The sequence below is a fragment of the Myotis nattereri genome, assembly GCF_964212035.1.
Source record: "Myotis nattereri genome assembly, chromosome: 2".
NCBI lineage: Eukaryota > Metazoa > Chordata > Mammalia > Chiroptera > Vespertilionidae > Myotis > Myotis nattereri.
Window position 1 is genome coordinate 77,637,044 of NC_138076.1, and position 20,682 is coordinate 77,657,725.

Sequence of the window (20,682 nt, forward strand, 5' to 3'; positions counted from 1 at the left end):
AACAGGTTTTCTAGTCCTTGCTCAGTTTCTTCTCCTTCTGGCACCCTTGTTATGCAGATGTTGTTTCGTTTTGTGTTGTCCCAAAATTCTCTTAGGCTCTCCTCCTGCTTTTTTATTTTTTTTTCTAGAAGCTGCTCTGCTTGGGTATTTTTTCCTACCTTGTCTTCTAGCTCACTGATGCAGTCCTCTGCTTCTTCTAGTCTACTGTTGATGCTTTCTATTGAGTTCTTTACAGCAGTTATGTCATTTTTCATTTCCTCTTGGTTCTTCTTCATTTCCTCTTGGTTCTTACACATATTGTTGAATTTCTCTTCCATTCTTTTCATCCACCTTATGGCCATTTCTCTGAATTCTTTCTCTGACAGGTTGCTTGCCTCCATTGCCTCCATTTCATTTTCTTCCTTTTCTGGTGATGGCTGTTTTTCTTTCACATGCAGGCTGTTTCTTTGTCTCCCCATGATCTCTCTTCTCCAGGTATTTGGTTATGTAGTTCTCTCTCTGCTGCGTTGATTTAAAGGCACAAAATACAACATAACAAGGCACATTGCACAAGGCTCTGAATACAAATGTATTCATGATACTAATAACCCCAAATAAAGGTGACCACTAGATCAAAGAGAATTAGGGCTTAAAAAAGAAAGAAGAGAAAAAGAAAAAAGAGAAAAAGAAAAAAAAAAGGAATGCAAAAATGATATTGGGAAATGGAAAAAAATAGTAAGAGAGAAAAGAAAGAGAATGAAATAGAAGAGGGGAAGAAACTATTTATATGGGGAGAAAACTCCAATAGAACAGCCACTAATCCCAACAAATTCCAGAACAGATCCCTGGAGATGAATGCAAACTACAAACAACAACTAATATCAAGCGAGGAGAGGGAAAACAGTAGCAAAAAAAAAAAAACCGGAAAAAAAAAACAACAGAAAAATAAAATGAAAAAGAAAAACAATCTCACACACAAGCATTAAAAAAAAAAAAACAACCAAAACAATATACTCAACAATCAAGCAAACAACAACAAAACAACAGAGTGGGAAAAATAAAAACACAACTTTGGATAGTGCAGAAAGAGAAGAAAGAGGTGTATATGGATTCAGAGCAGGAGATTGGTAATTATATATATAAGTAGGGTGAAATTTTAACAGGGGGTAAAAATAAGGAATAGGGAAAATCTAAAGCAGGGAGAGAAACAGGACAAAAAAATTGTAAAAGTGAGGAATAGAGTTTTGACATAAAGATAAAGTTGAGGTCGAATAAAAGGATGCTAAAGGAAAGATGAAAATAGAATGTAGAACACTAATCCCAAAATATTCACCTTAACAAGATATGACCCAAAGAGAACAAAGCATGAGTGTCCAGGTTCCTGCTATCACTTATTTTATTGGTGAGTATTCCAAAGCATATTTTTCTATACTTTGTAGCGTGGCATATACTAGTATTTTCTCTTTGTTTTGTGGGTTCCAATTTCTCTACATCTTTGCCATTAGCTATTATCTATTAAGTTATAGTCATCCTAATGTGTGTGAAGTGGCATCTCATTGTGGTTTAGATTTGCATTTTTCTAGTGACTAATCTGGAGCATTTTTATTGGATTGGCTTTTTCTCATTAATATGTAAGAATTTTTACATATTCTAAATGCAGGTCTCCTATCAGATATATAATTTACAAATAATTTCTCCCATTTCTGGATTGTCTTTTTTTTTATTGCTTAAAGTATTACAAAGGGTATTACATATGTGTCTTTTTTTTTTTGCCCACCCTTGACAATCTCCTGGCCTCCCCTACCCCCTAGTGTCTTATGTCCATTGGTTATGCTTATATGCATGCATACAAGTCCTTCAGTTTATCTCTTAACCCCCTCCCTCCTGCCCCCCACCCCTCCCCGGCCTTCCCGCTGCAGTTTGACAATCAGTTTGAGGCAGCCCTGCCTCTGTATCTATTATTGTTCATATGTTTATAATGGTCTTTATTATCCATGAATGGGTGAGATCATGTGGTATTTTTTCCTTCATTGACTGGCTTATTTCACTTAGCATAATGCTCTCAAGAAGAAATAAAAAAGCTCAGAAAGAAAACAGCCACACAAAAAAAGAAATGGCTACAAACAAGCACCTTTCAATAATAACTTTAAATGTAAACGGGCTAAATGCTCCAACCAAAAGACATCGAGTGGCTGAATGGATAAAAAATCATGACCCATACATTTGCTGTCTACAAGAGACCCACCTCATTAGAAGGGACTCACACAGACTGAAAGTGAAGGGATAGAAAAATATCTTTCAGGCAAATGGAAATGAAAAGAAAGCTGGGGTAGCAATACTTATATCGGACAAAATAGACCTCAAAGTGAAGGCCATAACAAGAGATAAGGAAGGCCACTTCATAATACTAAAGGGATCAATACAACAAGAAGATATATGCACTCAATGCAGGAACACCCAAATACATAAAAAAAAACCTCCTGGAAGATATCAAAGGAGAGATCTACAACAATACAATCATAGTAGGGGACTTTAATACACCACTGACATCACTGGATAAATCCTCTAGACAATCAGCAAAGAAACAGCAATCCTAAATGCCTCACTAGATCAAATGGGTTGTCTTTTTAATTCCTTCATGGTGATCTTTAAAGCATGAAAGTTTTTTATTTGGATGAAGTCCTGTTTATCTAAGTTTGACTTTGTTTCTTCTGTTTTGGGAGTCATTTCAAATATAACTTGGTCAAATCAGTATACTTGTTAACATTTCTTTGTTTATAAATTTTTTTTTATCTGATTTTAGCCTAACCCCTCCATTTTTTGTGTGCTTGCTATTTGTGCAATTTATCTTTTTCCAGCTTATAGTCTAGATTTTATCTCAATAGATATACAGATTTTCTCAAAATTGCCTTCACCATACTCTCCACTTTTCTTAATAGTCCTTATACTTAAACTTTCCACAATCTGTTATAAATTGAAGTCAATCTGAAATCATTTCATGTGAAAAAGATTAAGAGATATTTATTTTAGGGTCTGCTTCTACCCCTAGGAAAAAAATCACTGAATAAGGGCTCTGGAGTTAGAGGTGTGGACAAGGATAAGCTTCTCTGTGAGGGACATCTCCCTCTAAGAGCTGAGCACTTGGTGGAGGGAGTTGGCAGCAACCTGCATGCTTTTGGCTAGCCACTCCTGGTGTGGAACCATTCCATCACAAGTTGGGGAAGGGCTATCAGGTCCCCATTGTTCTCAGCATGCCACATCTAAAACAGGGCCTCAAGGAGACATATGTACTACTATTTGTAATACTTTAAACAATAAAATACAATAATAAAATAAAATAAAATAATAAAATAAAATAATAATAAAATAAATAAAATAAAATATTAAAATAAAATAATAAATTAAATAAATTAAATTAAAATAAAATAGAGCCTCTGTTCTACACATGGGGGCAGGGAGGAAGAAGTAGGCTGCACACCTTGAGCTCATTTATCAGGCACTTACCTGCATAAACAGACAGCTGAGGGCAAGATGAGAAATGCTGAACTCTTGTTCCTCCTGGGAAGAAAGTTTTCTTGCACAGAGTTGGGGAAAGAGGAACCCTTTGGTTTTAGCAGCAACAGGCTGGAGAGGAGAATCTAAGACACTGAGCTGAGAAAGGAGAGTCAGGCAGTGGTCTTAGTTCAATCATAAAAATTCGCCTTCCTAACTAAATTTTCTAGATGTTTTGTTGTTGCTTTTTTTTTATTTCTTTTTTCTTGTGACCTTTCCAGATTTTGAATGCTGTTTTGTTATTTTATATGATATTCACCAGTTTCACTGTGGAACAGGTTAGTGAAACTCCTCACACTCTCATGGTGGAAACATATTTCCAAGGTGTAAATATTCCCTCCCTCCCACTGATGGCAGTGGATTTTCACTGGTTCCTTCAAACTAAGTGTTTATATTCTCCCTGAAGAACAGGAAAAATGGGAGTCTGTGTATACCTTCTCATGCTACAAGGGGTTTCAGCCAGTGCCTTTATGCAACAGGTTTTCATGATCTTCTCTCCCAGATACCAATGTTTTAGTTCTATTGGGGAAATAGAGGATCAGATTAGTGCAGCTTTGGCAGCGGCTGTACCCTTCCTCCTCAGGCACCACCACTGGAGAAGTGCAATCAGTTTTCCCTGATATTCCTCAGTGTTCGACTGGTGACATTTTTGGAGGAAAATCCTGCAGGAGGGTGCTGCGTTTCCTATGTCTGCATTCCTTAGGACTCTATTCTCTCACATTAATCCACATTGAACTATAGCAATTTGTTCAAATATACTGGATTAATTGTTCTACCTGTGTATTTGGCATCTACTGGCATGGGGAGCAGGTAGGCAAATTATGAGGTCGTGTTTCTGTCTAGTTTCCTATCTCTCTTAAGATTTAAAGTTTATTATTTGCCCTGTGACCTATTAAGTTGTTTGATGGGATGAAAAGTCATATGTTTGCTGTTAGTCTAGCTTTTAAAAATTTTGTGTAACTCTTTTCAGTTGTATATCTTCAAACTAAGACTGTAACTTTCTAATTCCTTTTTAATTGACACCACTACACTAATAAGAAATGTAAACATTTAATCTGACGTCAAACCTTGAAATGAAATTGAAGCAGAAAAAAAAAGAGGGAATTTTGTCTTCTATATTCACTTTCTGATCTTCTAAAATAATTTCTCAGAAGCAGTAGGAATTGAATTAATATTTGAGTATGTGAGTAAAGTTATTAGAGGCAGATTAAATCATCAATGCTATATGATAGCTAGCATCTGTTAGAAAATTAGACCGATCGGAAGGCAGAGATATTGTTTAATCTCTGGGGAACACAAGCATTAAACAAATATTGAGTAGAGTGGCATCATCATCATGGCAAAATAAGAGTTTTCTAGCACACACCCTTCTCCCCCCTGCGCCCGCCCCTCCCCCCCCACCCCCGCCCCAGGAAAGATCATCAGTTCTCAGAATCACCCATATGAGACTTTGTGGAAATCAAGCCATTGAGCTGAGATGTTCTAACATTCTACTAGAGCAAAAAATAAATAAATCTCAAATTAGATCATTGAATAGAGTAAAAGGAAGAGTTTCACTTTACCTGCATCACCTTCCTCCAAGGCTGCACAACTCAATGTCAAGAAAGACCTTCTTACCCTTCTTTCTCCCCTAGGGGAGAGTGAAAGCATACAAAGGAGCGTACAGCTTCTCTCTCTGTGCAGAACGCTGCGACAGAGTCCCCCTTTCTCCTCACCCTCTCCAGAACACTAAGCTGGGTGGTGCGACTGAGGGGGGAGGTAAGCAGGGAGGACAGGGCTCTTGAGGGCATTAGCATGAGGAGACCCTAATGAATACGTTAGGGACTCCAAGAGGAGAAAAGGAGAAAGAGACAGAAAGCTGATTTTTAAAAAAATAATGGCTGGTAATTTCAAACTCTTGGAGTAATTTGGATATCAATCATGTCGCTAAGAGGGCATCCCAAATTTAAACCAAAAGACAAATTATAATAAAATTGTCTCAAATAAAAGACAAAGAAAGAATTTTAAAAACAGCAAGCAAAAAAATAAATCCTCACATATGAAGGAAATTCCATTAGGCTATCAGATGATTTCTCATCAAAAACTTTACAGACAAGAAGAGAATAGAATGATATATCCAAAATGCTGAAAGAAAAACAAACAAAAACCCCACTGGGAACCAAGAAAACTACAGCCATTAAAGTTGTTCCTGAAAAATAAAAGTAATATAAGGACTTCTAAATTATAAAACTTGTATGGAACAACAAATAGTCAAAGAAATACTGGAAAAGATGAAGGCATCACACTTCCAGATTTTGAAATATATTAGAAAGCTATCTATAATAATAAAAGCATAATATGCTAATTAGACCAGATGTCCTTCCATACAACCTTCTGGACAAAGCCAGGGTTGCGAGGGAAGCCCAGGTCCTGAGTGACAGAGGGAAGCCAGTGCCGGCAGCCGGGGGAAGGAAGGCCTACTCTTGCACGAATTTCATTCATTGGGCCTCTAGAAGTAAATAAAATAGTATGTTACTAAAATAAAAACAGACACATAGAACAATGGAACAGAATAAAAACACAGAAGTAAACTTATGTACATACTAGTAGCCCGGTGCACGAAATTCATGCACATTAAAAGGGAATTAATTGCCCTAACTGGTTTGACTCAGTGGATAGAGCATCGGCCTGCAGACTCAAGGGTCCTGGGTTCGATTCCGGTCAAGGGCATGTACCTTGGTTGTGGGCACACCCCCACTGGGGAGTGTGCAGGAGGCAGCTGATCGATGTTTCTCTCTCATTGATGTTTCTAACTCTCTATCTGCCTCCCATCCTCTCTGTAAAAAATCAATAAAATATATTTCTTTAAAAAAGGGAATTAATTAGCAGAGATATTTTAACATTGCTATTTGCCCTTTCTCTATAATAGAAGTGTGAGAGATGAACGGAAATTAGTAAAATGTATATGAAAATAATATATAAGTTTATTAATAAATAAACAGTAACAAAAGGATATAACAACAGAGGCATGATATAAAAACGACAAAAACATGATATGAAAACAACAAAAACATGATATAAAAACAACAGTGATGCAAACAATGACTGATAAAGTGATTAAACTTATTCTAATATCTCCCTGTACACCACATTAAGAGTGAAAACACTTTCAGAGTGCTTGACTAATTTCCCTTGTGATTAAGTACTTAGAACTTTAACTGTAACGTCATATGCTCTTCAAACTTGAGAGAAAACAACATATAATTAACCATGTGCAAAAACGGGTTCAGGTAGGAACATGCCTACTCTGTCTAGAGTTTGTCCTTGTGATTTATTAATAGTCATCACAAATGCTGGCATCACGGGAAACTGTCATTGAATCAATTTAAATGGGAAGTCAGTGTCAGATGGAGACAAATTAATTCTTGGAATCAGAGCAGCCTCTCCCTCTGCAGAACCTGTTAATACTTCAGCTTCAATAATGTTAGGCCATAATCTTTTGATAATAAATCTGGTACCATTACAAAGACCCCATTTACTATTGAGATTTCTCAATAGCATGATGATTTCACCCACTTTCAATTTTAATTTATGACATGGCATTCCCGAAGGAGTAATACTATTCAGAAATTCGATGGGGAAATTTTCCTTTGTTTCTTTGTTATGGGGTGGGGCCACAACATCAGTAACAAAGAAACAGAATTAAAACTTTATTGTGGGGAGCCGCTACAGTGTTTGGACAGGTTCAAGCCTTGGACTGATGAAAGGCCACAGTTCTCTCATTGCCACGTGCAAGTCCCAGCTTGGAGGGCAGGGCCCTCCCAGCACAATTATAGCCAACAGCTGTAGTTGTAAGCTTGAACCTATGGTCTGACCACGTGGCCCCATGTGCCTGAGTGATGTGGGCTTGATAGAGTTCAGGTGCACGTAGTTGAGTAGGATTGAAACCCAGGAGAATGTTTGTAAACATCTTGGTCACGCCCTTACTTTGCCTTGTAGCATCTGCTATAAAATAAAGACATGGCTGTGGGTGTGGTCTCTGACTCTCAGAGAAGCAGTGTCCCACAGAGACCCAGCTTTCATTCTCTTGTCTGTCTTTTCTAAGCCTTTCAGCCGCCCCACTCAGGTTCACTCTGTGCTGGCACAGGACGCTTTAGAAAGATCTGCCTCCAAGCTCCCAGGGTGGGTTCCTGTCTTAAACTCCCCCTTACAGGAAACAGCTCTGGGAAACTGCTTCGGGGAGTGCGCAGCCTTTGTGAAGACAACCCCTGTAGGACTGACTTCCTTCCGCTCGTTCGCTGTTCCTCTGTATGTGACGAACACCACCCATAGTTTTTATATAAGTAGATGCTCAAGTAATATTTGACAAGGGAGCCAAGAATACTCTGAGAAAGGATAGAGTCATCAATAAATGGTAGTGGGGAAACTGGTTATTCACCTGCAAAAAAATTAATCTGTTCTTCGTTTTTCACACCATTCACAAAAATAAACTTTAAATTGATTAAAGACTTAAATGTAAGACCTGAATCAATAAAGCTCCTATGCAAAATAACATACGGAAAAAAATATTTTACATTGCTCTTGGCAATAATTTTTTAGGTACAACATTGAATGCACAAAAAAAAAAGCAAAACTAAACAAGTGAAACTATTATCAATCTAATAGCTTCTGTACAGTAAAAGAAGCAATCAACAAAATGTAAAGACAACCTACAGAATAAAGAAAATATTTACAAAAAATATAGCAAATATGGTATTAATATCCAAAGTGTATAAGGCACTTAGACACCCTAGTAGCAATAATAATTATTACAATTTTCAAAAAAATCTGATTAACGTATTGGCAGAGGACCTAAAAAAATATTTTTCCAAAGAAAACATACAGATCACCAACAGTTACATGAAAAGTTGCTCAATTTCCAAGTAAATCCTAATCAAAATCCAAGTGAAATATTACTTCACACCTGTTAGAATGGCTATAATAAGAAAGACAAGAAATAGCAAATATTGAGTTGGATGTGAACAAAAGGGAGTTTTAACGGGAGTGAAAATTGTTGCAACCACTATGGAAAACAGTATAGAGGTCCCTCAAGAAACTAAAATTAGAACTACCATATGTCCCTGCAATCCCATTTCTGAGTATATATTTGAGGAAAATACATCATCATCTTGAAGAGATATTTGCCCTCTCATTTTCACTGAAGCAATATTCACAATGGCCAATATATAAATTACCCTAATATCCTTCAATAAACAAATGGATAAAGAAAATGTGATAGCTCTTGCTGGTTTGGCTCACTGAATAGAATGTCGGCCTGGGAACTTAAGGGTCCCAGGTTCAATTCCGGTCAGGGGTGTGTACCTTGGTTTTGGGCACATCCCCAGTGGGGGGTGTGCAGGAGGCAGCTGATCGATGTATCTCTCTCATCGATGTTTCTAACTCTCTATCCCTCTCCCTTCCTTTCTGTAAAAAATAAATAAAAAATATATTTTTTTAAAAAAAGAAAAGAAAATATGATATATATGCACAATGGAATATTATTGGGCCATAAAAATTACGTCTTGCCATTGGTGACAGCATGGATGGACCATGTGAAATAACTAAGTCAGAAAGACCAGAGAGACAAATACTATTTAATCTCACTTATATGTGGAATCTAAAAAAACTCATCTTATAGAAACAGAGAATATAAAAGTTAGTGTCAGAAGTTAGAGGGTGGGAGAAATGTTGAGACATTGATTAAAAGGTATATATAATTATAAGATGTTCTGGGTATCTAATGTAGAGCATGATGACTCTATTTAACCATACTGTATTACATCCTTGAAAATTGCTAAGAGATTGAACCTTAAATATTCTCATCACACACAAAAATGCTAATTATATAAAATGATGTAGGTATTAGCTAGTATTTTGTAATCCGCTCCCAACATATATTTATTTATCAAATCATCATGTTGTACGTCTTAAACTTGTACAATGTTATATGTCAATATCTCAGTAAAACAATATAAATAATAAGCATGTAATAAAAAGAAAGCAATGATACCATGGAGGTTGAGTTAGAATCTGGTAGGATAAGTACAGTAGCAAAAAAAGTGCCCAGAAGTATGAAAGCTTATCAGTGGAGAATGTGGTTCAAACCAATCCAGGGTAATATCCTGGTAGCCATCAAGTTCATCTCTGAGGAGAGTTGGAGAAGTCACAGTGCAAGGTATGAATTTGTAGAAATAGTTCCTATGCAGAGAGGAACTTTGTATGCTTGATAACATTAAATCATCACTGTGTGGTTTGAGGTGAATTGGGCAAAGAAGGGGGGACACAGTTGAAGCTGCAAAGGTCTGTGATTGCCAGAATATTTAGGATCTTTTAGGCCAAGATAAGAATTTTAGAATTTATTCCAATAGCACCGAAAAGACATTTCATATATTAAAAATAGGTAGGCATCATTGATTTGAAATATTGTCTTATCTGAAAAATGTGGAGTTTTTTTTTTTAATTTAATTTAATTTAAAAATTGAATTTCTTTGGCTGATATTTGTTAATAAAATTATATAGGTTTTAGGTGTACAATTCTATAATACATCATCTGCATATTTTATTGCCTGTTCTCCACCCTAAGTTAGTCTCCTTCCAACACCATTTACCCCCCTATGCCCTCTTCTACCTTCCCCAGCCCCCTTTTCTCTCTTGGAACCACTATACTGTTTTCTGTGCCTATGAATTTTTTTTGGTCTTGTTTGTTGGCTTGTGTTTTTGCATATGGATGTGGATGTAGTGAGGATTGAAAGGAGGCAGTTATTCAATGAAGACATAAATGCGGCCTGTACAAAGGTAAATTAGTGGAACTGTTGAAATGGAGATTTACAGATTATTTAGAATGTACATTTTTTATAAAACCCATTAAATTGTATTCAAGATGTATCATAAGGTATATACCTTTTGAAATATATTGAGGAGTAGCTTATCTATCATGAAAATAAAAAGTAAAAAATTAAAGTTACGCATGATGAGTTTTAATAGTTTTATACATTCATGAAATTTGCTACCATAATCAAGTTAAAGATTGTTTTCATTCCTTCTAAAAATTATTTGTGTCCATGGGCAATCCTTTCCTCCTCCTACCTTCTGAAATCATGGGAAATGGGCATATGTCCATGGTTAATCCATGAGTCCATGGCAATCTGCTCCTTCTTCTACCTTTTGATATCCTTCTGGTATCAGGCAAATAGTGATCTACTTCTATCAGTGTAATGCCACTAATTAGATTTAGCCAAATAACAAATAAAGGTTCCCTGCTGTTTATATATCAGAAGATGGAGATTAAATGGATAGAAAAAAATAAGTAGAAAACACAATGAACTTGAAATATGTCTAAATGAAATATATTGTAGATATATACATATATTCACATAAATAGCTTAGTTTGCATTTTAATATAAAGAGAATCACATATACAGTGCTATTTTGTGTCTATCATCTTTTATTTTGCATATATATTAACACTCATCCACTTCATTGCATGAATCAGTATTTTGTTGGATACATATATGCACTCATGTATGTGTATATATGTAATGAAACCTATATAATACAATATCTTAGGAATATGAATTGAATATTAAACAATATATATTTCTTTTAAAGGTGACACATATATTTTCTCAGAAACCTAAGACTAAATAAAATTGATGAATATATCTTGCATACTACATATGCTCATGAACTACATGTTAATAAACTTTCCAAAAGCTATATATTTTTATAAAATACTCTCACATATACTTTCTCCCATTCCTATAAAGTTAAGAGATCAAATAATTCCCAGAACAATAACTCACATATACAATAATAAATATAGCAATGAAGTGGGTTAATGAAGCTTTAAAAAGAGTCCATCAAATCTAAGAATGACAGTCATTATTTACCCAATTACTAGAAGCTTCAAAAATATATTGTAAAAACTTAAGACTAAGGGCATTTTAATGTGAGTGGTAAAATTATTTTAGCAGATGTAATAAGCCTTATCATCAGAATATTATACCTAAAAAATTGTAGTAATTGGGAATTTTAAGCATAAGATTAAAGTGTTATTTTTGAAGAGAAATTCCAACAGAAAATATTACAGTCATATACAGATAGAAAAAATTCTAGCAATTTATCAACAAATATCCTGAGCTGACAACTAGATTAAATAAATGAACAAAATATTAGAGGTTGGAGACAAGCCATCATGAAAAGAAACCTGCTAACTGAGGCTGAAATAATGCCACTAAACATGATGTTGCAGAAGATTTTAGATTTAGCCAAGTAACAAATAAAAGCTCCCTGCTGTTGATGTATCAGAAGATGGAGATTAAATGGATAGAAAAAAACTAAGTGAAAAAACAATGAACTTGAAATATATTTGAATGAAGTATATGGTAGGTATATACATATATTGCCTATTAATAATAATCTTAAATATAAATGGATTAAATTCTCCAATCTAAAGACAAAGATAGATGAATGTAAATGAAAACATGGCCCAACTATATGCTATCTACAAGAGACCCACCTTAAAACAAAAGATGTACAGAGTATGAGAATGAAGGAACAAAAAAAGAAAATTAATGCAAATGGAAATGAGAAAAAAACAACCCTGGGGTAGCAATACTCATTTCTGACAGAATAGAGTTTAAAATGAAAGCCATCACAAGAGACAAGAAAAGTCACTATATAATACTAAAAGGATTGATCAAAAAAGAGGCTATAGCCCTGATAAACATATATGCACCTAATATAGGAGCACCTAATATATAAAAATATTTCTAGAGAAATTTAAGGGAGAGAACCATAGTAATACATTCATAGTAGGGAATTTTAGCACCCTGCTAACTTCACTGGATACATTTTCCAAACAAAAAATCAACAAGAAAACAGAGACTCTCAATCACACACTGTATCAGGTGAATTTAATTGACATTTATAGAACATTTATCCCAAAGCTGCAGAATATACATTCTTCTCAAGTGTACATGAGTCATTCTCAAAGATAGACCAAATGTTAGAACACAAAACAAATCTCTACAAGTTCAAGAATATTGACATTACATTAAGCATCTTCTCAGACCATAATGGCATAATATTAGAAATCAACTACAATAAAACCTATCAAAAAATTTTAAACACTTGGAGGCTGAATAGCATGCTATTAAACAATGATTGGGTTACCAAAAAGATCAAAGAAGAAATTAAAAACATCCTGCAAACAAATGACAATGAAAATACAACAATCCAAAACCTCTGAGGCACAGTGAAAGCAGTCCTGAGAGGGAACTTCATAGCATTACAGGCCTACCTCAAAGAAACAAGAAAAACTGGCTGGAAATAAATTATCTAACTCTACAACTTAAAGAATTAGAAAGAGAGAAACAAGAAAAGCACAGAGTGAGCCAAAGGAAGGAAATAATAAAAATCAGAGCAGAAATAAATGAATTAGAGACCAACAAAAAACAATACAAAATATCAATGAAACCAAGAGCTGGTTATTTGAAAGGATAGACAAGACTGATGAACCTCTAGCCAGGCTCACCAAGAAGCAAAGAGAGAGGACCCAAATAAACAAAATCAGAAGTGAAAGAGGCAAAATAACAACAGACCCCACAGAAATTCAAAAGATTGTAAAAAAAAAAAATACTATTAAAAACTCTACTCCAACAAACTAAACAACCTAGAGGAAATGGACATATTCTCGGAAATATACAACCTTCCAAAACTCAATAAAAAAAGAATAAAAAAAATCTCAACAGACCAATAATGAAAGAGGAAATTAAAGCAGTCTCCACAAAACTTCCAGCAAACTAAAGCCCAGCACTGGATGGATTCACAGGAGAGTTTTACCAAACATTCAAAGAAGCACTAAAACTGTCCTTCTCAGACTATTCCAAAAAATTCAAGAGGAAGGCACACTTCCAAGCTCTTTCTATGAAGCCAGAATTACCCTAATTCCAAAATCAGATAAAGACATTACAAAGAAAGAAAATTACAGGCCAATATCCTTGATGAACATACAGACTAAAATCCTCAACAAAATTCTAGCAAATTGGATCCAGCATTACATTAGAAAGATCATTCAACATGACCAGGTGGGATTTGTTCCAGGGATGCAAAGCTGGTACAATATCTGAAAATCAAGAAACATGATATATCACATAAACAAACTGAGAGACAAAAATCACACAATCATATCAATTGATGCAGAAAAGGCATTTGATAAAATCCAACACCCTATCCTGATAAAAACCCTCAGCAAAGTTGGATTAGAGGGGTCATACCTCAACATAATAAAAGCTTTATATGACAAACCTATGGCCAACATCATACTCAATGGGAAAATACTAAAACCATTTCCTCTAAGAACAAGAACAAGTCAGGGATGCCCTCTTTCACCTCTCCTGTTTGACATAGTACTGGGAATGCTATCCATAGCGATCAGATAAGAAGAAGAAAGCAAATGCATCAAATTGGAAAGAAGTAGTAAAACTGTCATTATTTGCAGGTGACATGATATTGAACATAGAAAACACTAAAGATTGCATCAAAACACCTGTTAGAACTAATAGATGAATTTGGCAATGTAGCAGGATACAAAATTAACACCCAGAAATCTATGGATTTTTTATACACTAGTAATGAACTCACAGAAAGAGAAACTAAAAAAAAAAAAAAAATCCCATTTATCATTACAACAAAAAAAATTAAGATACAAAGGAATAAATTTAACCAAGGAGTTAAAGGACCTGTACTCAGAAAAGTACAGGACCCTGAAAAAAGAGATAGCGGAAGACATAAACAAAAGGAAGAATGTACCGTGTTCATGGATTGGTAGAATCAGCATCATTAAAATGTCCATACTATCCAAGGCAATCTAGAGATTCAACCCAATCTCCATTAAAATACCAATGGCATACTTCAAAGACCTAGAAAAAACTCTCCAAAAATTCATCTGGAGTGCAAAAAGATCCCAAATAGCTTCAGTGACCTTGAGAAAGAAAAACAAAGTTGGAGGGATCACAATACCAAATATCGAGCTAAACTACAAAGCCACTGTTCTCAAAACTGTCTGGTATTGGCACAAGAACAGATATACATACCAATGGCACAGAACAGAGAACCCAGAGAGAAATCCAAGCCATTATACTCAATTAATATTTGACAAAGGAGGCAAGAGCATACAATGGAGTCAAGACAGTCTTTTCAATAAATGGTGTTGGGAAACTGGACAGACACATGCAAAAAAATGAAACTAGACCACCGGCTTACACCATACACAAAAATAAACTCAAAGTGGATAAAGGATTTAAATGTAAGATGGGGAACCATAAAAATCCTAGAAGAATTCATAGGCAGCAAAATATCAGACATATGTTGTAGCAATATCTTTACCCATAGAGATCCTAGGACTATGGAAATTAAGGAGAAAATAAATAAATGGGACTACATCAAAATAAAAAGCTTCTGCACAGTGAAATAGATCATCAACAAAACAACACAAAAGCCCACTGCATGGGAGATAATATTTGCCAATGTTATCTCCGATAAGGGTTTAATCTTCAAAATTTATAATGAACTCATACAACTTAACAAAAAGACGATAAACAATCCAGCAACAACAACAAAAAAAATGGGCAAAGGACCTAAATAGACACTTTTTGAAAGAAGACATACAATAAGCCAAGAGACATATGAAAACATGCTTAAAGTCACTAATCATCTGAGAGATGCAAATCAAAATGACGATGAGGTATCATCTCACACCTGTCAGAATGGCTATCATCAACAAATCAACAAAGGTCAAGTGCTGGAGAGGATGTGGAGAAAAAGGAACCCTCTTGCACTGATGGTGGTAATGCAGACTGGTGCAACCACTGTGGAAAACAGTATGGCATTTCCTCAAGAAATTAAAAATGGAACTTCCATTTGACCCTATAATCCCACTTCTAGGAACATATCCCAAGAAACCAGAAACACCAATCAGAAAGGATATATGCACCCCTATGTTCATAGCAGCAGAATTTATAATAGCTAAGATTTGGAAACGGCCTACGTGCCCATCAGCCTGAGTGGATTAGAAAACTGTGGTACATCTACACAATGGAATACTACACTGCTATAAAAAAAGAAGGAATTCTTACCATTTGCAAAATCATGGGTGGAACTGGAGAGCATAATGCTAAGCAAAATGTCATTGGAGAAAGATAAATATCACATGATCTCACTGATATGTGGGATATAATGAACTATATAAACTGATGAACAAAAATAGAACCAGAGTCATAGAAGCATTGACAAGACTGCCCAACCTATGAGGGAAGACAGGGGGTGAGAGGGTAAGAGATCAAAGGACTTGTATGCATGCATATTAGTATAACCAATGGACACAGACAGGGAGATCACGGTGATGAGGGCATGTTCTGGGGCATGTGGACAGTCAGGGAGAGGTCAATGCGGGTGGGAGGTGGGGGGAGGGAGGAGACTTATGTAATATTTTAAACAATAAAGAATTTACAGAAAAAACAACAATGAAAATGGTGAACTAGCAATTGACACCATGGAAATACAAAGGATTGTAAGAAAATACTATGAACAACTAAATGCCAACAATGTGGAAGAAATGAACAAATTTTAGAATAATGCAATATTCCAAAACTGAAGCAGGAAGAATCAGAAAATCTAAATATGCCAATAACAATTGATAAAATTGAAGCAGTTAAAAAAACAAACAAACACATTCATAGTAAACAAAAGCCCCAGTCCAGCTGCTTCACAAGGGAGTTTTACCAATCATTCAAAGAACTGTCACCCATCCTCTTTTAACTATTCCAAAAAATTCAAGGGAAAGAAGCACTTCCAACATTTTTTATGAGACCATTATTAACCTAATTCCAAAGCAAGATAAAGACACTACAAAGAAAGAGAATTATAGGCCAATATCCCAGTTGAACATAGATGATAAAATCCTCAAAAAAAAATAGCAAATAGGATCCAGCAATACATTAAAAAGATCATATACCATGAACAAGTGGGATTTATAAATGTCATACATCACATAAACAGATTGAAAGACAAATATCATATGATCACATCAATTGACACAGAAAAGGCATTGAACAAAATCCAACACACATTTTTCATAAAAACTGTCAGCAAAGAGAAATGTTTATAAAACTTGTCAGCAAAGACAGAGCACACCTCAACATAATAGAGGCCATATATGTCAAACTTATAACCAACATCATAGTCAATGGGCAAAAACTAAATCCATTTCCCCTAAGAACAGGAACAAGACAGGAATGTCCACTATCACCATTCTTACTCAACATAGTATTAGAAGTGCTAGCCATAGTGATCAGAGAAGAAGAAAACATAAAAGGCATACAAATTGGTATGGAGGAAGTAAAACACTCATTATTGTCAGATAACATGATATTGTACATAGGAAACTCTAAACACTCCACCAAATAACTACTAGATTTAATTAATTAGGCAATGTAACAGGATACAAAGTTAACACCCAGATATCAATGGGATTTTTTAAAATCCTCACCAGAGGATATTTTTTCATTGATTTTTCGAGAGAGTGAAAGAGAGAGAAAAAGACAGAGAGAAATATCAATGTGAGAGAAACATCAATTGGTTGCCTCTTGCATGAGCCCCAACCAAGGGCCTGGGCTGGGGAGGAGTCTGCAACCTAAGTATGTGCCCTTCTCCAGAATCAAACCTGGGACCCTTCCGTCAGTAAGCCAATGCTCTATCCACTTAACCAAACTAGTTAGGGCATTGATGGCCTATTTATACAGCAATAATGAGCTCTCAGAAAGAGAAACAAACAAACAAAAAATCCCATTAACCTTTGAACCAAAAAAATTAGGATATTTAGGAATAAACTTAACCAAGAAGGTAAAAGACTTGTACTCAGAAAATTACAGGACATAGAGAAAGTTGACAGAGGAAGATGTAAAAAAGTGGAAGAATCTATTGCTTCCATAGATTGGTAGAATTAATATCATTAAAATATTTATACTACCCAAAACAATCTATAAATTCAATGTACTCCCTATTAAAATACCAATGCATATTCTACAGATCTAGAACAAATATTTCAAAAATGTATATGGAACTAAAAAACCCCAAATAACTGCAGTGAACTTGAGAAAGAAGAACAACATTGAAGGGATCACAATACCAGATATTAATTTATACTACAAAGCCATTGCAATTGAAACAGCCTGATACTGGTACAAGAGCAAATATATAGATCAATGGAACAGGACAAAGAACCCAGAAATCGACCCAAGCCATTACGCTCAATTTATATTTGAAGAGGAAGTAAGAACATAAATGGAATCAAGACAGTCTCTTCAATAAATGGTGTTGGGAAAATGGACAGATATATGTAAAAAAATGTAACTAGACCACCAACTTACACCATACACAAAAATAAACTCAAAATGGATGAAGGACTTAAACGTAAGATGGAAAACCATAACAATCTCAGAAGAATTCATAGGCAGCAAAATCTCAGAAATCTCCCCTAGCAATATGTTTGTGGATATATCTCCTAGGGCAAAGGAAACTAAGGAGAAATTTAAAAACTAGGACTATGTCAAAATAAAAAGCTTCTGCACAGGAAAAGAAACCAACAAAATGAAAAGGGAGCTCACTATAATAGAGAACATATTTGGCAATAATAAATCTGATAAAGGATTAATCTCCAAAATATATAAGGAACTAATACAATTTAACAAATAATAAAGGTCATATATGACAACAATTCAATAAAAAATGAGCAAAGGACCTAAATAGACACTTCTCCAAAGTGGACATAGAAATGGCGAAGAGCTATATGAAAAAATGCTCAAAGTCACTGATCATCAGAGAGATGAAAATTGAAATGACAATGAGGTAATACATTTAAGTCCTTTATCCATTGTCAAAATGGTCACCTTCAACAAATCAACAAATTATAAGAGTTGACGAGGATGTATAAGAAAGGGAACCCTCATACACTGCTGGTAGGAATGCAGACTGGTGCAGACATTATGGAAAACAGTATGGAGTTTTCTAAGAAAATGAAATATGTAACTGCCATTTGATGCAGTGTTTCCACTTCTAGGAATATAGCCTAAGAAACTTGAAACACTAATCAGAAAGACTGTATGCACACCTTTATCTATAGAAGCACAATTTACAGTAGCTAAGATCTGGAAACAGCCCAAGTGCCCATGAGTAGATGAGTGGCTAAAAAAGCTGTGGTACATTTACACCATGGAATGCTATGCAGCAGTAGAAAAGAAGATATGTCACTCTTGGAGACAGCATGGAGGGACCTGAAGAGTATTGTGCTAAACAAATTAAACCAGTCAGAGAAATACAAGTATCAGTCATATGTGAAAATGTAATTAATAAAATAAACTGATGAATGGAATAGATCCAGTAACATAGAAGCATGGAACAAACTGTTGAATCTCAGAGGGAATGCAGGGATGGTTGGGTGGGAAGAGATCAACCAAAGAACTTGTATGTATATATGCATAAGCCATGGACACAGACAATAGGGTGGTGAAGGCCTGTTGTTCAGGTTAAGGGCAGGCTAAAAGGGGTCAATGAGAGAAAAAGGGGGATATACAATACTTTCAACAATAAAAATTTAAAATAACAAAACAGCAACAAAAAAAGAAGTAATGTAGTTAATGATCCTATTAAACCTTTGAGACCACTTAATAGGAGCATGGGATATATATCAAAATTGGGATATTTTAACAATAGTCAAAGACCATTAACATTTAAATATTTATTTTGTACTTTTCTCTGATCGCCCATCTAATAACATCTTCCAAAGTGAACATAGACACACATGTGCTTGCACAAACATGCCCCCCACACACAAGACCAGAAAATCAATTATGAAATATTTTCCTCCTTTATTTCAGTTAAAAAAATGGCACTAGTAATATTTTTTTTCATTTATAATTTAATTATATATTATATACTTAGTGGTGTACTCTGCTTAAAACATTCCCAACTGGCATATTTCCTACACTGAAAAGTGAACATTTCACTGATTTACATCTTCTGCCAAAACAGCTAAAGAGTACTGTAAAAAGAACCATAAGAGTACAAAATGTGTATGAAGACAGATTGTAGTAATCAGTTTGTAATAATGAAAATATTTTGTTGAAAACAAATTACTAAGTACTAGGAAGATATATCAACTATTTTGGAGGATTTGGCAAGCAAATATTAACTGCTAAGTGTTCTACCAATTAGTTTAATCTAGCTTACTTGCAGTGTTATATATCTAACATTTATCAGTACATTAAAATGGATATATTTAGCCACATGAGTCTTACATAATACCAAAAATACATCCCAAACAATCCCATCATACTGAGCTGCATAAATTGTCCAACTCATAGTAATTTTGATAGAAATAAAATTTCAATTAGTGATTACACAACATGTTATACTTTTTTCTTTTTAAATATATTTTATTGATTTTTTATAGAGAGGAAGGGAGAGGAATAGAAAGTTAGAAACATCAATGAGAGAGAAACATTGATCAGCTGCCTCCTGCACACCCCCTCCTGGGAGCATGCCTGCAACCAAGGTACATGCCCTTGATTTGAATAGAACCTGGGACCCTTCAGTCCACAGGCCGATGCCCTATCCACTGAGCCAAAACAGTGAGGGCCATGTTATTCTTTAATATAATAAATAAACATTTATAGAAAGCACATGGGATGCCTGGCACTCTTTTAGATTGTGGCAACACAAGAGAGAGAAATGTAAAATCTCCTTCTATATGTTGCTTACAATCAAAGTAGAGAGATAGCAGGTAAATAAGTAAATTAATTAATGGTTAATATATAATGAGTCTGAGTCTACCTCCTTGGAGGGATCTTTACTGATGAAGCTCACATCAGTATGATTAAAAGATAACCTTAAGTTTTAAAGTTCTATGGTGTGCACATTTATCACAATTAGATCTCAGCACAGAAGAAATAATCCTATATAAAAAAAAGGCTAATATGCAAATCGACCAAACAGGGGAACAACAGGTTGCTATGATGCACACTGACCACCAGGGAGCAGATGCTCAATGCAGAAGCTGCCCCTGGTGGTCAGTGT